The sequence below is a fragment of the Taudactylus pleione genome, unplaced genomic scaffold (genome assembly GCF_031769625.1).
Source record: "Taudactylus pleione unplaced genomic scaffold, aTauple2 ptg000381l, whole genome shotgun sequence".
NCBI lineage: Eukaryota > Metazoa > Chordata > Amphibia > Anura > Myobatrachidae > Taudactylus > Taudactylus pleione.
In genome coordinates this window covers 2,018,576-2,025,069 of record NW_028284782.1, presented here as the reverse complement: position 1 = coordinate 2,025,069, position 6,494 = coordinate 2,018,576, and positions in this window count along the sequence as shown.

Sequence of the window (6,494 nt, the reverse complement as noted above, 5' to 3'; positions counted from 1 at the left end):
GGACTCCTGGGATGAAGACCGCCAAGATTGCTGGAATGTGGCACTCCGCCCAGCAAGGATGCGAGACACCTTCGACATCGCAGCCTGACTGCGAGTTCCTCCCTGGTGGTTGCTGTACGCCACCGTGGTGGCGTTGTCGGATTGCACTTGAACCGCCCTTCCTTGAAGAGCGGTGCCGGATGACTGTACACGGCCCGCAGTTCCAGAATGTTGATGGGGAGAAGTGCTTCTTCCACAGTCCAAAGACCCTGAAGTGACAACAAGCCTGTCGCTGCCCCCCAACCCCGGAGACTGGCATCTGTTGTGAGCAGGACCCAGTCCAGGATACAAAAGGGGTGCCCCTCGACCAGATGAGCTGTCTGAAGCCACCAAGCCAAAGACTGCTGAACCTCTGGGGACAACACCAGCATCTGAGAGCGGATCCGGTGAGGTAACCCATTCCATTCCGATAGAATCAGCCCCTGCAGGGGCCTGGAATGGAACTGGGCAAATTCCACCATGTCAAATGCCGACACCATGGACCCCAGAACTGTCATTGTCGAACGGACCGACAGGTGGCAACTGTGTATCAGCAGCTGTAGGGAGAAGACCTTTTCCGGAGTCAGGAAGATCCTTTGCTGACGAGAATCTAGCAGGGCTCCCAAATGAACCATCCGCTGTGATGGAATCAGGGAGGACTTTCTCCAATTTATCAACCACCCGTGTGTTTGCAGACAAGCGATCGTTAAGTTGAGATGTTGAAGCAGTACCTCCGGAGAGCTTGCCAGCAAAAGGAGGTCGTCTGGATACGACAGCAGCCGTACATTCTGGCTCCGAAGATGGGCGGCCATGATCGCCATCACTTTGGTGAATACCCTTTGTGCCGTGGAGAGGCCAAAGGGTAGCGCCCGAAACTGGTAGTGATGATGTTGGATAGCGAACCTCGGATACCGCTAGTGTGAAGGTGCTATCGGAACATGGAGGTAGGCATCCGGATATCCAAGGAGACCATGTAATCCCCAGGTTCCATCGCCAGAATGATGCAACGTAATGTTTCCATCCTGAATTTGGGAACTCTGAGGAATTTGTTCAGAGACTACAAATTGAGGATAGGGCAATGAAAACCATTTGGTTTCTGCACCAGAAATAGAGTAGAGTAGTACCCCGTCCCTCGTTGTGACTGAGGAACGGGAACAATGACCCCTGCTTTCAGCAAGGACTCTATAGCTTCCTGAATCTGCAAAGCTTTGGTTTTGTCCTGAGAAGGACTCGTGCAGAAAAACTGGTGGGGTGGTCTGTGCCGAAAAGACAGGGCGTACCCCTGGGAGACCACTTCTCGAACCCAGGCATCTGTGGTGGTATTGTGCCAGCACTGGGCAAATTGAAGAAGTCGGCCTCCCACTCTGGGGTCCCCCAGAGGGAGGCCCGTCCCATCAGGCAGAAGGTTTATCTTCCTGCTTGGAAGAAGGGCGCCTAGCACTCCAGGCCTGCTTCTTGGGCTTAGAGGCGGCCTTGGTCGCCGACTGCCTCAGGAAGGACTGACCTTTGGCCTTACCCTGAACCCGAAAGGACCTGAAAGGCGGAGATCCTCACCTTAGCAGGTGCTGAAGCTGAAGGGAGGAACGCTGACTTGGACAGCCAGAGTATCCACTATTTTGTCCAAGTCTGGACCAAATAGCAACTCCCCATTAAAAGGTAAGGCCTCCAGGCCCTTTTTAGAGTCTGCGTCTGCTCTCCAGGACCTCAGCCACAAGGACCGACGAGCCGTCACAGCTGCAGCCGAAACCCTAGAGGTCAGTAGACTGGCATCTAACAACGTTTCCCCAATATAGGAAGCCGCATCTCTCATCTGTCCTATTAATGCTCTCTGGATATCCGGAGCATCGTCTGGAAAAGTATCCTCTAATGCATTGGCCCAGCTCTCAACGGCTTTAGCCACCCAAGAGATGGCCATGGACGGACGGGCCACTGCCGCTGAGAGAGAGTAGATAGACTTTAAACAAGTTTCCACTTTCCTGTCCGTGGGATCCATCAGAGAGGAGATAGATGGTAACGGCAATGTAGCGCTTTTAATTAAGCGGGTGACATCGGAATCCACCGCAGGTGGGGTTTCCCATTTCCTGCAATGAGCCTCAGGAAAATGATAATTGGATGGCAACCGTTTCTGTGGTTGGAATCTCTTACTGGGCGACTGCCAGGCCCCCGCCATATGATCCGTCAATTGGTCAGACAAGGGAAAAACATTAAAAGTTATCTTAGCCTTTTTAAAATTAGGATACTTCGACCTAGGAGCCGGTGCATCATCCTCTATGTGAAGGATGGCCCGCACTGCCCTAACCTATGCCGGCACATTAATGAAGGACTTAGTCTCCACTTCCTGGCCCATGGCATCCGAGTCAGTGTCCTCATGTACTTCTCCGTCATCTGAAGACACATCCGTGTCCGTTAACTGCACAGCCAGTGAAGCCGTAACGGGGCGCTTGGACGCCTACGGGGGCTTGTCACTTTGTAACATCGACTGAAAAGCTGCAGACGACGTCGCCAGACTCTGAACAGAGCTGGAAAGTACAACCACCCAGGGTGGAGGAACCGCCTGAGGATACCCCTGAAAGGGCACCACGGACTGCTGCGTCATGGAGGGAGACTGAACATACACGGGCAACCCCGTATAAGGACCCACAGTCTGAGACCCGGGGGGAGACTGCAACAATTGTGGACTACCCGGGGAATGGGGGATTGTAGGCTGGGGCAACATCCAGCTGGCACCGCCCGCACAGACCATCCTGTGATAAATCCTCCCTATCAACCCAGGAGCCACGGAGAGCTCAATCTCCTCATCAGACATGACACAATAAATTTTCAATAAATATGTATCACGAAGAAAAGGTGAGGCATATTATACCTGCGCACTCCCAAGTATGCAACACAAAAGCCCACAATATGGTACTTTGTAGCACACAACTGTATGTGACTGACCTCACAAATACATATTCTATAAAAGTGAGGTTCACAGAAAACGCCCTTACCCCACACACCTGCCGGGCCATAGAAGGAAAGGGATTGGAATAAGATGACAGTAAGTAGAAATTAGCACAGACAGGCAACACTAGCAAAAGTCACATACCATGCAGAAAGATAATACTCACTGCACCTTTCGCTACAATCAACCTCCCAGATTCAGTGTACACTGTCCTTTAGCAAGGGGACCGCTCCATGCACCGCCTGGGAGATCTGCGTTGCTGCCACAGAAGATGGCTGTCAGAGAGCTCAGAGGAGGAGTGGCCGCAGGAGGAACAGCTCAGCGTCACCAACACACATGAGAGAAGGCGCGCTGAGCTGAGGGGAGGAGCCGCAATACAGGGAAAGGCGCACTCCCCTAGCCAGTATGGAACCCCAGGGACGCTGGTTCCCGCTCCAGCCTTTACTCTCTGGTGGTCTAGCGGACACGCGGGGTATGCCTAAGAGAGCCCACCGTCGCTAACTAGCGCCACCGGTCAGTCCCCAGAGACCGGCGGCTAAAGACTGCATATTCCCCCACGGACAACGCGATGCGCTGCCCGCGGCTTAACTGACCCCGGCGATCTGGCAGCAGTCTGCGGGAGGTCCCGGAGCCCTGCTAGTACTGACTCCGGGGTCCCGCTGCGATCCCCAGATCAGTACTGGTGTCGCAGTGCCAGCAGGGTTGTTGGAGCAGCAGCGTGGACGTCCAGATGGACAGTCTGATGCTGCCGCTCTGAAGAGTAAAAATAAATAAATCAATATCTTCTTTTAAAAAAATAAAAAATAAGCTTAGGGGCTGCTTATGCAGCCCCCCTGCGCCAGGGTGCCCCGACTCCGACCGGGCACCAACTAAAACTGAGGTGCCTGTGGCTCGGGGGCGGGGTATAGAGGATGATGGACCCAAGTGCATCCTGGGAGCAGCAAAAGCTTTAACTGTGTGGTGCCCGTGGATCCAGATCCAGCTATACCCCAAGGTCAACCCTGTGGACCCCCTATGGACCCTGAAGTAGAAAGCAGCCAAGGTTAAAACCCCCTAGAACACCTTAAAACCCAAATGACATGTGAATACTAAAAACATAAAATGTGTAAAACCCAGTGGCGCTAGACCAATATAGGAATAAAAACAATTAGTTCTCTCTTGGTTTCCACTTCAGTTTTGTTTCATATACATAGATAAAGTAGAGAAACAAAATATATTGTGAAATTGTAAACAGGTAAATGCATACATTTTAATATTTATAGGTTTATATGGTTAGAGCATTCCGTCATACACGGTCTCAGATGTTTCTGATGAAGTCCAGGTCACTACCCCCGAGGTGCAGCACTTATTCAGTTACCAACTCCCTTTTAATGTCTCCCCAAGCCATGACCGTTCCACCCACCCAACTAAGTCACTCACACTGCCTGTCTGACTGCCCAACAGTTTCTAGGATGGCCAAATGATCCACAATTCATGAATCCTGCTGACCACAAAGCAATCAATAAAGACAAGTAGGAGAAAGAAATTGGGGTGGGAATTACTTAGCAGATGCTAGCTCACTGTCCTGATGCTCCTCAACGTGTTTTGTAAACAGTTTATTTCCACCTTCCTAACAGCTGGATGTTTGACTGCCTGCCCATTCCCAGCCTTCCCCTACTCCTTATGGTTTTAAAAGAATGTATGTGGTGTAGTTTCCCCCCCCCCCATTCCAGCATAAGAAACCCCAGTTTGTGGTGCAGTGTGGGATTTGAAATGCCTTTAAATACAGATGAGTGGTACCGGTCCTTAGCACTTTAGTCCAGCTCATCCTTAGCACTGAAGGGGTTAAATCAGTGGTTTTCAAACTAGTTCCTCAGGACCCCACACAGGTCATGTTTTCCAGGTCACCCAGCAGGTGCATAGGTGTATTCATTACTCAGACACATTTTAAAAGATCCAAAGGTGGAGATAATCATTTCACTTGAGATTCTGTCAGGATACCTGGAAAACATGCACTGTTTGGAGGTCCTGAGGCCCGAGTTTGAGAACTTGTGGGTTAAATAAATCTATGTCTAGACCAGAGATTCCCAAACGCGGTCGTCAAGGCTCCCCAGTAGTTCAGGTTTTAGAGATATCCGTTGTTGAGCACAGGTGGCTTAATTAGTACCTCAGTCAATTTGATTTCACCACCTGTGCTATACCAAGGATATCTCTAAAACCTGAACTGTTGGGGAGCCTTGAGGACCACGTTTGGGAACCTCTGGCCTAGACGTAGTCTTGAATGCACTGGAGATTGGATTGGATTAAATTTGTCCCATAATCAAATGGGACAAATTTTTAAAGCTAAGTACACACTGTACATCTATTGTGGCTATTTACCGATAATCAGGTGATCCGTCTGATTTATTCTATAGTGTGTAGGAATGAGCGTTTCACCGATAAAACGATTAAAACATTTCCACAAACACATTCTTTCCATTATCCGTTCTGGTCAGCAAAGACAGAAAATCTCTGGTGCTATCTCCCACCATCCAGCAATATGTGTGCATTTGGGACATTCTGTTCATATTTCCAATGTTTTACAATCATTACATTACCCTCCTTGTGGACGGACATATGCAAAAAAGAAGAGATACGGTAAGAACTTACCTTTGTTATCTCTCTTTCTACGAAGTCCATAGGGTCCACAGGATACCTTGGGGTATAGGCGATGATGGGAGTCATCGGGCACCACATCGTTAAATCTGTACTCCCAGGATGCACCGGGACCCTCTCCTATACCCTGACCCCAGGCTAAGGCGGCTCAGTTACGTAACAAGTCAGAGGAGAAAAAGAGAGAACAAAGTCTGAAACACACGAGAATCACATTCTCACACAGGAGACGGAAAACTGGTGACCAGAGCGAAGCCCAGGTGCTACAGGGTGGGAGTACTGTAGCGCCTATGGACTTTGTAGAACAAGAGATAAAAGGTAAGTTCTTACCATATTTCTTCTTTTCTACATCAGGGTCCATAGGGATCCATAGGATACCTTGGGGATGTCCCAAAGCAGTCCCTTTAAGGATGTGCAGATAGGAGAATCCGCCGCCCAAAGGAAGCATTCTGAGAGGCGAATGTATCAAAAGTATAATACCTCACAAAGGTATGGACAGAAGACCATGTGGCTGCCTTGCAAAGCTGAACAGCCGAGGCGCCACGGCAAGCTGCCCACGAAGGATCCACAGACCGAGTAGAGTGAGCAGTAACAGAGGGCAGTACTGGAAGGCCCTCATGAGTTTAAGCCTCAGAACTGGTCATGCGAATCAACCTAGCCAAAGTTTGCTTATTGGCTGGCCATCCTTTCTTGTGGAATCCATAAAGTACAAACAAGGAGTCTGACTTCCGAAGGGAATTGGTACAGTCCACATAAATCCTGAGAGCACATACTACACCCAATGAGGCCTCACCTGCCGAGAGGTCTGGAGAATTAAAGGGCGGTACTATAATTTCCTCATTAATGTGGAAACTAGACACCACCTTAGGAAGGAACCCAGGGCGAGTCCGAAGCACCGCCCTGT